The sequence below is a fragment of the Saccopteryx bilineata genome, chromosome 3, assembly GCF_036850765.1.
Source record: "Saccopteryx bilineata isolate mSacBil1 chromosome 3, mSacBil1_pri_phased_curated, whole genome shotgun sequence".
NCBI lineage: Eukaryota > Metazoa > Chordata > Mammalia > Chiroptera > Emballonuridae > Saccopteryx > Saccopteryx bilineata.
Genome location: NC_089492.1, coordinates 178,517,414 through 178,533,405, shown reverse-complemented (window position 1 = coordinate 178,533,405; position 15,992 = coordinate 178,517,414). Strand labels below are relative to the sequence as shown.

The 15,992-nt window shown below is 40.9% G+C and overlaps 1 protein-coding gene and 1 pseudogene across 1 annotated transcript in view; both read left to right on the top strand.

Annotated features, from left to right (window-relative positions):
• The window catches only part of CAP2 (cyclase associated actin cytoskeleton regulatory protein 2), a 191,314-nt gene that overhangs the window by 88,788 nt on the left and 86,534 nt on the right, over nt 1-15,992 (top strand). The gene's annotated exons all lie outside the window — the stretch shown is intronic.
• The window catches only part of LOC136328682 (phosphoserine aminotransferase-like), a 49,868-nt pseudogene continuing 36,070 nt past the window's right edge, over nt 2,195-15,992 (top strand).

Below are 15,992 nucleotides of genomic sequence, written 5' to 3'. Positions count from 1 at the left end.
TGCTTAGCAGCCTCTCCTGTTCTGACAGAGGTTACTATAAATCCGGAATATGTATCCACTTTTGTTTTAATAAATAAATTTAGCCTGTTCACATTTATTTTTTGATACATTCTTTGTCCTTCAGCCCAATTAAATGTTAAATTGTTGTAGTTATTTACTGTTTTTTCTTTTTATTTCTGTTTTCTGTGGTAGATCGTAAATTCTATTTCTTTTTAAGATTATCTAAAAATAACCTTAAATGGTCAGTTTATTAACATTTTAACATTAATGTATTTCAGAAAATTCATTTTAATTACTTCTGTTTATTTATATTATCAACTAAAGAAACTTTGATTCCCTTTTGGAAACAGAAGTAGTATTTTGTTTCCCTTACTACTGTTTATTTTTGTAATTATTATCTGTGATCCTTTGAGATTCTGCTAATACCTGATAGTTCCAAGAATTTATTTGCTAATATGCCAACAGTTTTTATTATTAATGAAAGGATTACTAATTAATCCTTGCTTAATGCTCTAATTTATTTGTTTCTCAGAGTAGTCTTTAAATCTTTGTCTAGCTAGCCTAACTTATCTCCTGCAATATCATAATGGCTATAAATCTTTGTGATCCACTGTTTGTATTTTTAGTTGGTTTAGGTTCTCTAAGTCTTAAAATATTCCCCTCTGCCTTCAAAGAACAAGGTGACCCTGATCAAGAACTTTTTCTTGGCTTTGTCATAGTTTCTCCACACAGCACTATCCTCCTCCAAAGTCTAAGGAGGGAAATTTAATTACATTATTATTCTTACATCATTAAATACCAACTTTTCCCTTATTTGTGATACCTTTAATGCTTTACCTTTGTCTTTATATATTCTTTATATTGATAGACACCCATGTGAAGGGAAATGTGGTCATGGAAAGTCACACACCCCTGAGTAGATTTGTCTGAATTCTCAGATGTCTGTGCCAAAGTTCTGTTCCCATTCAGTAAATTTTCTGTTATCTCTGTTCCTAACTTTATGCTCATTGCCATCCTTTTCTCTGATTCTTCAAAGCTTGAGATCCTTTATTCTATTTCCTAGGTGTATTACTCTGCTAGGACATAATCAACAGAAATTTATTGTCTCACAATCCTGGAGGCTAGACAGCCAAGGTCAAAGTGTCAGCAGAGTCATGCTTCTTCGGAAGATGCCAAGAAGGCATCTTTTCCAGGTCTCTCCTGGTGTCTGGTGGTTGGCTGGCCATCTGGTGTCCTTGGCTTGTCGACACATCACCTTGTTCTCTGCCTGTATGTTCACGTGGCCTTTACCCTGTCTATATGTCTCTGTTTTCAACTTTCCCCTTTTCATAAGCACACCAAACGTAATGGATTAGGAGCCCACCTGACTCCAGTATGACCTCATCTTAACTAATTACATCAGCAGTACCCATTTCCAGGTGAGGTTACACTCTCAAGTATTTAGGATAAGGACTTCAACATACAAATTTGGGGAGACATAACTCAGTGGTTAATGTTAGATTGGGCGGGTACTGTTCCAATATTATTACATAGGTGATGCAGCCAAAATTTGGGCCAGTTGTTCTAGCACGTTGTGGTAACACTCACCATCTGTGCTGCACCAATTCTCCTCTTTGTGTTTTTATTCCTTTATAATATTCACAAGTTTTACTGAGCCCCATGTCACTCCATGTTCAAGCAGAGAGCCCCAGGTCTGTGGGGCTTTGCTAATTCCCCTTTAAATTGCAACACTGTTACATAACATTTAGACTGTTAATTAGTGAATTTTACGTTTTTGGCTTATTTATTATTTATGAAGCACATCATATTATGTTTGTTATGTCTTATGTTTCCCTGTTTTGGGTCCTTTTATGGGGGTAGGGGAGTTTGCCATCACCAAAGCATCCAGGGGACATAATCTGCAGCTCTTTGTTTTAATTTTTTTTCTCTCTCTACTGTTTCCTTTCTAATTCTTATGGCCATTTCTATGAGAATCTGTGTGACTTCCTAAGATGTCACATGTACACATGGAAATGTGTGTGGGTGGCCATGCTCCAGGGCGACACTGTAAGCAGAGCACGAGCACTACAGGCGCAGACAGGTGATGACAGTGGGTACAGTTTGACTGGGTTCATTATGACAATGAGGTAGGATTGGGCTTGGACCTCTGTGCGAAAGAACCAAATACCAGTACATAAAGGGAGGCTATGAAAGCATGGGAATTCAAACCTGCGTGCTGGCGAGGACCCCTGATACAGCATTGTCACATGGCCAGCTCCCAGCATGGACCACAGCCCTTGGGAAAGCTGGCCTTAAAGGCAGCTTAGAGGTCTTTCTCTGGTATTGCCAACAGTAATTTTTTCACATTGGGAACCACCACTTCCTTGTTCAGTGATTTTTAAAAAGGGAGGGACCATACTCATAAACTATGTGCAGGAGGACCCTGATAGATACCTGAGGAGCTTGCCCTAGAGAATGGCCTTCCACACTATCTGCTGTGTCTCTCCTCTATGTCTCTGGACACATACAGGTCACTTCTATTTGGAGTTGTATCGTTCTAGTGGGAGGAGAGATGCCAGGGACTTGAGTGGGAAGAGCTGATCTGTTTCCATTCTTATGTCCTGGAGGACATATCTAGGCTGCTGGGCTGAGATGGAAACCACTTTGGCAGCCCAGAATCAAAGATGTTAGACTCCATTCGTTTTCTTTTCAGAGCTCTTCCATTACAGCACGTAAGTTTGTGGGCAGGAACAGTAGAAAAGAATCATTTCTGTATTGCTCACAAGCCTGCTTCTGTGTATTCAACACTTGGGCGCCCCTTCCTCAGAGAAGCTCTGGTAATGAGCTGTTGGAACCCACAGTCGGGCTCCAATGACCAGTGGGCGCCTCCTTGTCAGATGCACACTGTGCATCTGGCAGCATCGCCAGGGGTAACATGATAGGCCTCATGATTTTAATTTTAACCAAAAATACATCTGTTGGGTTCATTTCAGCTGCTGGGATAAGTATCGTATTTCTTTACCAGTTTGTAAACACCTTGCTTTTCATCTTGATCTGACATGCTTCCTGGGTGTTTTACAAATGGATAAGTCAAACAGGACACACATGGGGCTGGGGTGTGTGTTGTGTCAGTCGAGTGTGGGGGTCACTTTACATGGAATGGGGCCCAGTGCCAGCCACACCTTCGTGCCTGACCAGAAATCTGACTGTGGTAGCACGGTAGAATTGTCTTGAGTAAGAAAACCCGGTAGACAATCTGGGTTTGAAAACGTTCAGCAGTCGCCTATGGACACCTGGAGTCGTCTCTGTTACAGATGAAGGATGGATTGTGTCATTATCTCAGGATCCACCTCCCATTGCTTCTCTGCCTACAAACTGTTCTTAACCAAAGATGCTTTTTATTCTTTATGATTTTCTAGTGTGATGATTCTCCTAAATAAATCCAAAATACAAGACTGAAATGCCATTGTCCCGCTTTTGTCACACAGTGAGTACTAACATAGAAGGGACACTGTTATTGACATTGGTAAGTTCAGAAGGAAGAGAATTAGAGATAAGCAGAATGGCAAATAGAAATTGCATTTTCCCCCAATCCTAATATAAATGGCATAAGTACTGATGGCATTTTATGGGAATAATTATGAGAGAACTTATAATTCAAAGATCTCATAATTCTCTTATCACCTGTTAATTTTCACAGTGCCATGGTCAAGCGTGTGGGCAGTAATGTTATACTCCGTCTACAGATGGAGAGATCAAAGCCCACAGATGTTCAGTTGCAGAACCTGCCAGAGACCTGCAGTGATCAGCAAGGTATTCTCCAGCCCTGGTGCAATCCTCTGGTTATTAGTGCCACCTAGCTTTCCCCAACAAGGCTTGGCCACCAATATCATTCCAGCCCATGACAGCAAGTGAGCTGGTTCTGGGAATCAGGTGTAGGCCAGCCCTGGGATCCACGGGAACGGTGACTCCGGACCACACCCTCTCAGCACCCGTTACCAGCACCCTTTTCCTGCCATGTAGGCTCCCACCTCCTACCCACTCCTCTTCTCTTGTCAGCTCCTTCATTGCTCTTGCTTGATTTCTACTGACCTTGGAAAAAGGGCAATTGATAACAAAAGGAGTTAGTAATTATTAATTGGTCATACTTTTCTAAAAAGTATATGCATTTGGAAGGAAAATCTAAATGGTGGCCACACTTACCTCCTTTTCCCTGGTTCATATTCTCTGTCCTTCATGGTTGGGAACCAGAGACTCATAGAACCTTCTATTAAAGTAGCTCTCAAACTCCATCTCCATGGCAGGTTCTGCTAGGCCCCACGTAGTGCAGGAAGAGGAGGAACAAAGGAAGAAGGGATGAGGGAAGGAAGACGTGTGCATGTTCCCACCATCCACAAGCTATAATACTGTGAGAGTTTGAAAACCTAAACATCCCTTGTGGAGGACAATCTCCTGCATTTGTGGCCAAACATAGTCTAAGAACCAGTAAAATAGAAAAATGCTACAACATAATAGGAAGTGAAACTCTAGGAATTTGTTTCTATTGAAAATTTAACAAAAAGAGTTAGTAATTATTACTAACTAGGGAAAAACCTAATAAATTACTTAAAATATTTAAGCATGGCCAAAATGTCATAAAAAGACTAGAGAAGTGCTTCTTATAAAAGAGCCCACATTCCATCACATGGAATCATTAAAAGCCACAATCAAAATATGTTTTCTCTTATTGACTCTATGACCATAACCCAAAAGCCAACTAAAGTCACTCTCCCCTTAAGATTCAGTCAAGATGGGCTTGAATTCTCCTCCCACATCCTGTGAAAATCTCAGGAAACCTGGAAGTCCTTGTACAGCGCAGTCTCCTGGTCACCTCTAGCTTCCGGGACGGGCAGCTGAGGATGGCGTGCGCCGTCTCTGTTCTGTGCATGGAATTTCGGTGGTTTTCCTGATCTTCATTAACAGAAAACAGCTGCAGTTTTAAATATCATCTTCTGATGCTATTAGACTCATCCTCTGTGTCTTCTTCTGCCATCACGTTTCATGCTCAGGTCATTCAATTTAGCACTCAATCACTGAGTGCCTTCTATATGCCCAGCGGTCAAGATACAGCATAAAAGAAACAGAACCCATCCTTGCCCTAACAGTCCTCTCAGATCCACCCCCTCCTCCCAGTGGCCTGTGCCACGGCCTTCCTCAATCCTTTATCAATACCTTACCAACACCCCTGCTGGCCTCACTGCCTGTGCTTTGGTGCTTCTCACACTCCTTGCTCTGAATCGCTCCTCCCTACCAGGTGGTTATTTTAAGCTTCCATTCAGGCACTGCATTGTGTAAGATCCTGCCAGGGCTCCATACTGCAGTCCACATTCCCCAAGAGCACATCCCCACTGGGCTTAACAGCCTCATCATGCAGAACACCCCCTGCAGGATCCATATACCACAAAACCCAGAAGAATGTGTCAATTCTGCCATACTGTGATTTTTTTATGTCACAGTGCTTTTTTTGTCTCCTATTCTCTTAACCTATAGTACCTTTTCCTCTCTCATTTCTTCTTATCCTTAAACAGTGAGCAAATATGATCTTTCTGGATTGTCCCAGTGGACCCTACCCACGTCAGACCTCATAGCTCACCCTCCTAAGTCTTGGTAATACAGGTCCACTGACCACTGTCACCATGTGTTCACATGCCATCTCTGCCATCTGTAAACAGCAAAGTGCCGGGAATGTAGTCATTGTACAATTAATAGTAATTATACAATGAATTTTATTCTCTATTTTTTAAGTCATCTGTATTATAAACCAACATTAATTTTAGAGATAAAATATTAAAGCTGCCTAATCTCAGTTTCCTCTGCTGAAAAATGGAGATAGTAATACTTAATTTCAAAGTCATTACAAGATATAGCAGCTATTGAGGTGAAAACCATAGTATCAGTCAATTGTAGCATCTCAATAAACAGTAATTTGCATTAGTTATTGAAGTACACACTCTGAATTAGCAGAGTGACCTCAAATTATACCCCCACAGAAGCATAAGGAGAAAGAGGATTAATGAATACACAGCACCTGTTGATTCACATCTGTTCCAGAAGGTGGGTATTATTCTCTCCGTTAATAAGAGTCAAGAAAAAAACTCAGGACTGACCCTGGCACCCCTGGTGCAAGGAAACTCCATTGTGCTGCCCCTCTGCCTGAGGGGAAAATGTAGCAAACAGGACATTCTATCATCAAAGGCTGACTGATGTCTTTTGCCCGTGGCCCACTCCTACAAACACAGGGAAACACTTGCACCAGAAAGTCTAGAAACTGACATTAATGCTACTTTTTTTTTTTTCTTTTTGCATTTTTCTGAAGCTGGAAACAGGGAGAGACAGTCAGACAGACTCCCGCATGCGCCCGACCGGGATCCACCCGGCACGCCCACCATGGGGCTACGCTCTGTCCACCAGGGGGCGATGCACTGCCCATCCTGGGAGTCGCCATGTTGCGACCAGAGCCACTCTAGCGCCTGAGGCAGAGGCCACAGAGCCATCCCCAGCGCCCGGGCCATCTTTGCTCCAATGGAGCCTTGGCTGCGGAAGGGGAAGAGAGAGACAGAGAGGAAGGCGCGGCGGAGGGGTGGAGAAGCAAATGGGCGCTTCTCCTGTGTGCCCTGGCCGGGAATCGAACCCGGGTCCTCTGCACGCTAGGCCGACGCTCTACCGCTGAGCCAACCGGCCAGAGCTAATGCTACATTTTTTTAAATTGATAGCTATAAGGGAAATTGCCTTTCAAAAAAATCGGCAACACAATAACTGCTATTCAGTACTGGTTCCAATGGGCCACAGCATTAAGTCCAGCATGGTGGCAGCACACCAGAGATGATACAGTTGTGCCTGGCACTGAATTTGGGACCACGGGCTGCCCCTCCCTGCTCCAGAGATTGTCGGGGCACCCCACCTGTGCTTTAGCTTATCTAACACATACCGGGAATGTGTAAGTAAATTGCCTGAGATTCTCAAGGAGAGATGACCCCGTCCAGAAGGGTCTGCACTGTAAGCTCATTCTGAGTGCATGTTGTAGGCACTCTGTTTGCAATTCTTTTATCAATCATAATGTTTAACTGAGCAGTAATTCAGTTTTGTTTCTCCCTCAGTGACTTAGTGTTCTTTAATACTCAAGGTCAGTAAAATGCTTAAATAATTATGAAAAGAAGAGCAGCTACTATTTTTAGGCCTCTATTATGTGTCAGACATTATGCACACATGATCTTATTTAGTCACCATCATAACCTTACAGATGAGTATTACATAGTTTATAGCAGTGGTCCCCAACCTTTTTTGGGCACGGACCAGTTTAATGTCAGAAAATATTTTCACAGACCGGCCTTTAGGATGGGATGGATAAATGTATCATGTGACCAAGACAAATGTCAAGAGTGAATCTTAGACGGATGTAACAGAGGGAATCTGGTTATTTTTTAAAAATAAAACATCGTTCAGACTTAAATATAAATAAAACGGAAATAATGTAAGTTATTTATTCTTTCTCTGCGGACCAGTACCAAATGGCCCACGGACCGGTACTGGTACCGATCCACGGCCCGGGGTTTGGAGATCACTGGTTTATAGGATACTAAGGCTCAGAGAGAAGAATTAACACAAAATAGTGTGAAAGGTGAGAGTTCAACCCAGATAGGGCCTACTAAAAAGCCAATGCTTTTTGTTGTTGTTGTTGTTGTGCTTAAGAGTATAAGGTTTGGGAGCCAGACAGTCTGGGTTCAAATCCCACTTCTAGTCAGTTGCTCTTGACCAAGTCACTAAGTAGTTCTTGACCTTGTGTCCTCATTCATAAAACAGGAATAATAGTGCCAATTTCCCAAGGTCTTTCGACGTTTAAAATAAAATCTAGAACACAAAGTATATATAATGCCTGGTTTAGAACAGGCAATCAAGAATTTGTTTCCTCCAGAGTGACGTCACGGAAATGGCGCCGTGAGCAGCGCGTCCGACAGCTGTCCCCTAAATCACAACAAATTTATCAACTAGAAACAGAAAAATTTATCCTCGGAGCATTCCGGAGTTCCACACAAACTGATAGCGAAAGGACTGTTATCACTTGAATCTGAGAGACGAGGGTGTGGAGGAATCGACCACAGGGACATTCCTTCAAACCGCAAGGAAGTGCGCCTGTGGTGAGTCAGCCCATATACTTGGGAACCGCGAGCCGCCGCTAGCGGCCGACGCGAGCCGCCACCGCGAGCCTCCGCGAGCGGCCGCCGCGAACCGCCACCGCACGCGCGCCCGGTCTGGTTGAGCACCGCTGACATTCCCAGCGGCCCGCACACTGCGAGTGGGGGTCGCCGGCCACCGGTGCCCGGAGCGCCCCATTCGCGCGCGTGCCTTGGGCATTCCACGCGCCCAGGGCGCCCTGCTGGCCCGCACACCCAGGGGGCTCCATTATCCTGCGCCTGCTGCGGTCCAGCCGCCAGCGGCAGGGCGAGCGGGAGAGGCTTGGGAGATTCTCTCCGAGGGCGGGGCACCTCACCCAGCCATTCAAGCTAACAATCAAGCGTTGGGGGAGGGGCGCGCGCAGGCAGCCTAAAATACCTTCGGAAGCACAGCTGCGACCCAATCACTGAAATTAGCTTAACCCATAAAATCTGCGCACCCTCGGTTCTAATTGATAAGATCTCTCTCAGTTCAGCGATCCAAGACAAGAGGCGTGATATTTTTTAGTGCCTCTCGCTAAAGGGGCGGGGGCAACTTCTGATTGATAGAGCCTCCATATTCAGAGATAAACGCTAACAAGAAGGACTTGGCAGATAATAAGGTCTATACTACACTAGTCGTAAGCAGAGACTAGTGCCTCTTCTTCCCTGCAAAAACAGGCTACAAAGCGTGGAAAGCCTGGGTTGAGAGGTCCAACTAAATGATAGGCGCTGAACAGTCACCTTGACAACAATTGACTCCCACCCCCGCCTGATTACACTGGAGGCCCTGACTGTCAGAGCCTTTCCCAAAGCCTTGCACTGAGTGGGGATAGAGTGGGGATTTCCCAGCTCTTTGAGCCTCTTACTCCCCAGGCAGAAGCAGTTGCAGCCTTATAGCTGGATCACCAGGCTGCTAATTCAGAAAGGGGGGACTAGGAGAGAGAATCCAGGAAAGCAAACTCTCTCATCGTTGGACCCTGCAAACGCCAACAAGCCTTTACTTCCAGCAAGACTAAAGCCAATTATATGACATTGCCATAGAATCCCATCAACTGCAAATCCCTACCTAAGAGTGACACAGGGGCACAGCCTGGGGTACAGAGTCACCGACCAGGAAGAGGGAGAGAAAAGAAAAAGGAAGAAGTTAACCTCTCAAAATCAAGAAAAACCCACAGACTTTACAACTTGATCCACTAATTTTTTTTTGTTGTTGTTGTTGTTTGTTTCTTCTATCTTTTTGCCTTTATTTCCTCCGCCTCGGTCCTTCTATTCTCTGCCCATCTTATGAACTACACTACCCATGAGTGTTGCATTTTATTTTTCTTCTTCAGCCTCACCCTCCTTTAAGGTTATACTCCAAAACACTTAACTTTCACTCTCCCCTCTTTTGTTTTTTTTTTGTTTTTTGTCTTGCTTTATTTTGTTTTTTTCTCTTCCTATTTTATTTCTTCCTTCGTTTTTCTCTTTTTCTTATTTTTTCCTTTCTATTCGTTTTTTCTTTTCTCATTTTACTTTCCTCCCATATAATCCTCAATCACGAACAAATTAGTTAATTTGGGACTCAAGGCTTTTTTTGGCTTTATTTCTCTTTTTTGCTTTTGTTTTTTTTTTTCTTGTTTGTTTATTTTTGTGGCATTTTGGGTCCTCCCAACCCAAGGTCTCCATTGTATTTAGTCTTCGCTCCACTTAATACAACAGATTTTTACTTATTATTTTTATTTTTTCTTCTTTATTATTCTTTTTTGGTCCTTTTTTCTGGTTCCCTCTTATCCCTCTCATTATATCTCTTAGTCGACCATCACTTACAAGCAAATCATCTTATGCTTGTCTAAGATTTTCTTCCTTTTTTTTTTTTTTTTTTTTTTTTTTTTTGCATTTAGTAGGTCCCTACTCCCTTTTTTTTTGCCCCTTGAACTCTTCACCCCAAATCAGGCCCTCCATTATAGGCATGATATTTCCCTGAGGAGGGGAGAGGAGGGAAAGAGAAGAGAGAAAAAAAGGGGGAAATAATAAATTATTACTTTTTTTTTGTGGGGTGTTTTACCTTTTTTTTTTTTTTTTTTTTTTTACTTTTTACCCTTTATTAATTCTAATTAGTGCTATCAATAAGACCACCCTCAGATGCCGATAAGAAAAAGGAAATCGAATATTATGGATACAAAAGAAAGAGAGGTAACACAAATAGATGTGGAAAAATCTATGGAGAAAAGACTTAACATATTGGAAGCCTTGGAGCTAAATGACAGAGAATTTAAAATAGAAATCTTAAAAACACTCAGAGATATACAAGAAAACACAGAAAGGCAATATAGGGAGATCAGAAAACAACTCAATGAACACAAAGAATATATTACCAAGGAAATTGAAACTATAAAAACAAATCAAACAGAAATGAAAAACTCAATTCACGAGCTGAAAAACGAGGTAACAAGCTTAGCTAACAGAACAGCCCAGATTGAAGATAGGATTAGTGAAATAGAAGACAAACAACTTGAGGCACAACAGAGAGAAGAAGAGACTCAAAAATAATAAAAAATGAGAAAGCCCTACAGGAATTGTCTGACTCCATCAGAAAGAATAACATAAGAATAATAGGTATATCAGAGGGAGAAGAGAAAGAAAATGGAATGGAGAATATACTCAAACAAATAATAGACGAGAACTTCCCAAGCCTGTGGAAGGAACTAAAGCCTCAAATTCAAGAAGCAAACAGAACACCGAGTTTTCTTAACCCCAACAAACCCAGTCCAAGGCACATCATAATAAAGATGACACAAACCAATGACAAAGAAAAAATTCTCAAGGCAGCCAGGGAAAAGAAGAGTACAACATATAAAGGAAGGCCTATTAGATTATCATCAGATTTCTCAGCAGAAACTCTACAAGCTAGAAGAGAGTGGACCCCAATATTTAAAGCCCTGAAAGAGAGGAACTTTCAGCCAAGAATACTATACCCATCAAAGCTATCCTTCAAGTATGAAGGAGATATAAAAACATTCACAAATACAGAAAAGATGAGAGAATTTATCAACAGAAAGCCCCCACTCCAGGAAATACTAAAGGGGGTTTTCCAACCAGATTCAAAGAACAAAAGAAAACAACATCACAAGTAACAGCTCCACCAAGAACACAATAAAACCAAACTTAAACTGTGACAACAAAGGAAAAAAAGGGGGGAGAGGATGGAGATTAACAGTAGCAAAGGATGATGAAGTGCAGAAATACTTATAAGATAGGGTACTACAATGAATATGGTAGGTACCCTTTTCATTACTTAATGGTAACCACCCTTAAAAAAACCACCACAAAAACACTTGACTTAAAAAAGGTAGCAACAGAGGAAAGAAGTATGGAACACAAACAAACAAAAACAAATGATAGAAAAACAAAAGAGAAGAATCAAACTAGATACAAAACTACCAGAAAGCGCCCTGGCCGGTTGGCTCAGCGGTAGAGCGTCGGCCTAGTGTGCGGAGGACCCAGGTTCGATTCCCGGCCAGGGCACATAGGAGAAGCGCCCATTTGCTTCTCCACCCCTCCGCCGCGCCTTCCTCTCTGTCTCTCTCTTCCCCTCCCGCAGCCGAGGCTCCATTGGAGCAAAAGATGGCCCGGGCGCTGGGGATGGCTCTGTGGCCTCTGCCCCAGGTGCTAGAGTGGCTCTGGTCGCAATATGGCGACACCCAGGAGGGTCGCAACATGGCGACGCCCAGGATGGGCAGAGCATCGCCCCCTGGTGGGCAGAGCGTCGCCCCCTGGTGGGCGTGCCGGGTGGATCCCGGTCGGGCGCATGCGGGAGTCTGTCTGACTGTCTCTCCCTGTTTCCAGCTTCAGAAAAATGAAAAATAAAAAATAAAAAATAAAAAAATAAAAAAAATAAAACTAACAGAAAGCAATTTATAAAATGGCAGTAGGGAACCCACAAGTGTCAATAATTACACTAAATGTAAATGGATTAAACTTACCAATAAAAAGACACAGAGTAGCAGAATGGATTAAAAAAGAAAATCCAACTATATGCTGCCTACAAGAAACACATCTAAGCAACAAGGATAAAAACAAATTCAAAGTGAAAGGCTGGAAAACAATACTCCAAGCAAACAACACCCAAAAAAAAGCAGGCGTAGCAATACTTATATCTAATAATGCTGACTACAAGACAGAAAAAGTACTCAGAGACAAAAATGGTCATTTCATAATGATTAAGGGGAAGTTGAATCAAGAAGACATAACAATCCTTAATATATATGCACCAAACCAAGGAGCACCAAAATATATAAGACAGCTACTTATTGACCTTAAAACAAAAACTAACAAAAATACAATCATACTTGGAGACCTCAATACACCGCTGACGGCTCTAGATCGGTCATCCAAACACAGAATCAATAAAGATATAGTGGCCTTAAACAAAATACTAGAACACCTGGATATGATAGACATCTACAGGACACTTCATCCCAAAGCGACAGAGTATACATTTTTCTCTAGTGTACATGGAACATTCTCAAGAATTGACCATATGTTGGGCCACAAAGACAATATCAGCAAATTTAGAAAAATTGAAATTGTACCAAGCATATTTTCTGATCATAAAGCCTTGAAACTAGAATTCAACTGCAAAAAAGAGGGGGAAAAACCCACAAAAATGTGGAAACTAAACAACATACTTCTAAAAAATGAATGGGTCAAAGAAGAAATAAGTGCAGAGATCAAAAGATATATACAGACAAATGAAAATGAAAATACGACATATCAGAATCTCTGGGATGCAGCAAAAGCAGTGATAAGAGGAAAGTTCATATCACTTCAGGCCTATATGAACAAACAAGAGAGAGCCGAAGTAAACCACTTAACTTCACACCTTAAGGAACTAGAAAAAGAAGAACAAAGACAACCCAAAACCAGCCGAAGAAAGGAGATAATAAAAATCAGAGCAGAAATAAATGAAATAGAGAACAGAAAAACTATAGAAAAAATCAATAAAACAAGGAGCTGGTTCTTTGACAAGATCAACAAAATTGACAAACCCTTGGCAAGACTCACCAAGGAAAAAAGACACAGGACTCAAATAAATAAAATCCAGAATGAAAGAGGAGAGATCACCACAGACATCATAGATATACAAAGAATTATTGTAGAATACTATGAAAAATTATATGCCACCAAATACAACAATCTAGAAGAAATGGATAAATTCCTAGAACAATACAACCTTCCTAGACTGAGTCATGAAGAAGCAGAAAGCCTAAACAGACCAATCAGCAGGGAGGAAATAGAAAAAACTATTAAAAATCTCCCCAAAAATAAAAGTCCAGGCCCAGATGGTTATACTAGTGAATTCTATCAAACATTCAAAGAAGACTTGGTTCCTATTCTACTCAAAGTCTTCCAAAAAATTGAAGAAGAAGCAATACTTCCAAACACATTTTATGAGGCCAACATAACCCTCATACCAAAACCTGGCAAGGATGGCACAAAGAAAGAAAACTACAGACCAATATCTCTAATGAATACAGATGCTAAAATACTAAACAAAATACTGGCAAACCGAATACAACAACATATTAAAAAAATAATACATCATGATCAAGTGGGATTCATCCCAGAATCTCAAGGATGGTTCAACATACGCAAAACGGTTAACGTAATACAGCATATCAACAAAACAAAGAACAAAAACCACATGATCTTATCAATAGATGCAGAAAAGGCTTTTGATAAAATACAACACAATTTTATGTTTAAGACTCTCAACAAAATGGCTATAGAAGGAAAATATCTCAACATGATAAAGGCCATATATGATAAACCATCAGCCAATATCCTATTAAACGGCATAAAACTGAGGACTTTCTACCTTAAAATAGGAACAAGACAGGGTTGTCCACTCTCTCCACTCTTATTCAACGTGGTGCTAGAAGTTCTGGCCAGAGCAATCAGACAAGACAAAGAAATAAAAGGCATCCATATCGGAAAAGAAGAAGTAAAGGTATCACTTTTTGCTGATGATATGATCCTATACATCGAAAACCCAAAGGACTCCACAAAAAGATTATTAGAAACAATAAACCAATACAGTAAGGTTGCAGGATACAAAATTAACATACAAAAGTCCATAGCCTTTCTATATGCCAACAATGAAATATTAGAAAACGAACTCAAAAAAATAATCCCCTTCACGATTGCAACAAAAAAAATAAAATACCTAGGAATAAACATAACAAAGAACGTAAAGGACCTATATAATGAAAATTACAAAGCATTGTTAAGGGAAATCGAAAAAGATACAATGAGATGGAAAAATATTCCTTGTTCTTGGATAGGAAGAATAAATATAATCAAAATGGCCATATTACCCAAAGCAATATACAAATTTAATGCAATTCCCATCAAAATCCCTATGAGATTTTTTAAAGAAATGGAACAAAAAATCATCAGATTTATATGGAACTATAAAAAACCCCGAATAGCCAAAACAATCCTAAGGAAAAAGAATGAAGCTGGGGGCATTACAATACCTGACTTTAAACTATATTATAGGGCCACGATAATCAAAACAGCATGGTATTGGCAAAAAAATAGACACTCAGACCAGTGGAACAGAATAGAAAGCCCAGAAATAAAACCACATATATATGGTCAAATAATCTTTGATAAAGGGGCCAACAACACACAATGGAGAAAAGAAAGCCTCTTCAACAAATGGTGTTGGGAAAACTGGAAAGCCACATGCAAAAGAATGAAACTCGACTACAGCCTGTCCCCGTGTACTAAAATTAATTCAAAATGGATCAAAGACCTAAATATAAGACCTGAAACAATAAAGTACATAGAAGAAGACATAGGTACTAAAATCATGGACCTAGATTTTAAAGAACATTTTATGAACTTGACTCCAATGGCAAGAGAAGTGAAGGCAAAGAGAAATGAATGGGACTACATCAGAATTAAAAGTTTTTGCTCAGCAAGAGAAACTGATATCAAAATAAACAGACAGCCAACTATATGGGAACTGATATTTTCAAACGACAGCTCAGATAAGGACCTAATATCCAAAATTTACAAAGAACTCATAAAACTCAACAACAAACAAACAAACAATCCAATAAAAAAATGGGAAGAGGACATGAACAGACACTTCTCCCAGGAAGAGATACAAATGGCCAACAGATATATGAAAAGATGCTCAGCTTCATTAGTTATTAGAGAAATGCAAATCAAAACTACAATGAGATACCACCTCACTCCTGTTAGATTAGCTATTATCAACAAGACGGGTAATAGCAAATGTTGGAGAGGCTGTGGAGAAAAAGGAACCCTCATTCACTGTTGGTGGGACTGTAAAGTAGTACAACCATTATGGAGGAAAGTATGCTGGTTCCTCAAAAAACTGCAAATAGAACTACCTTATGACCCAGCAATCCCTCTACTGGGTATATACCCCAAAACCTCAGAAACATTGATACGTGAAGACACAGGTAGCCCCTGTTCATTGCAGCACTGTTCACAGTGGCCAAGACATGGAAACAACCAAAAAGCCCTTCAATAGAAGACTGGATAAAGAAGATGTGGCACATATACACTATGGAATACTACTCAGCCATAAGAAATGATGACATCAGATCATTTACAGCAAAATGGTGGGATCTTGATAACATTATAAGGAGTGAAATAAGTAAATCAGAAAAAAAACAAGAACTACATGATTCCATACATTGGTGGAACATAAAAATGAGACTAAGAGACATGGACAAGAGTGTGGTGGTTACCAAGGGTGGGGGGGGAGGGAGGACATGGGAGGGAGGGAGGGAGAGAGTTAGG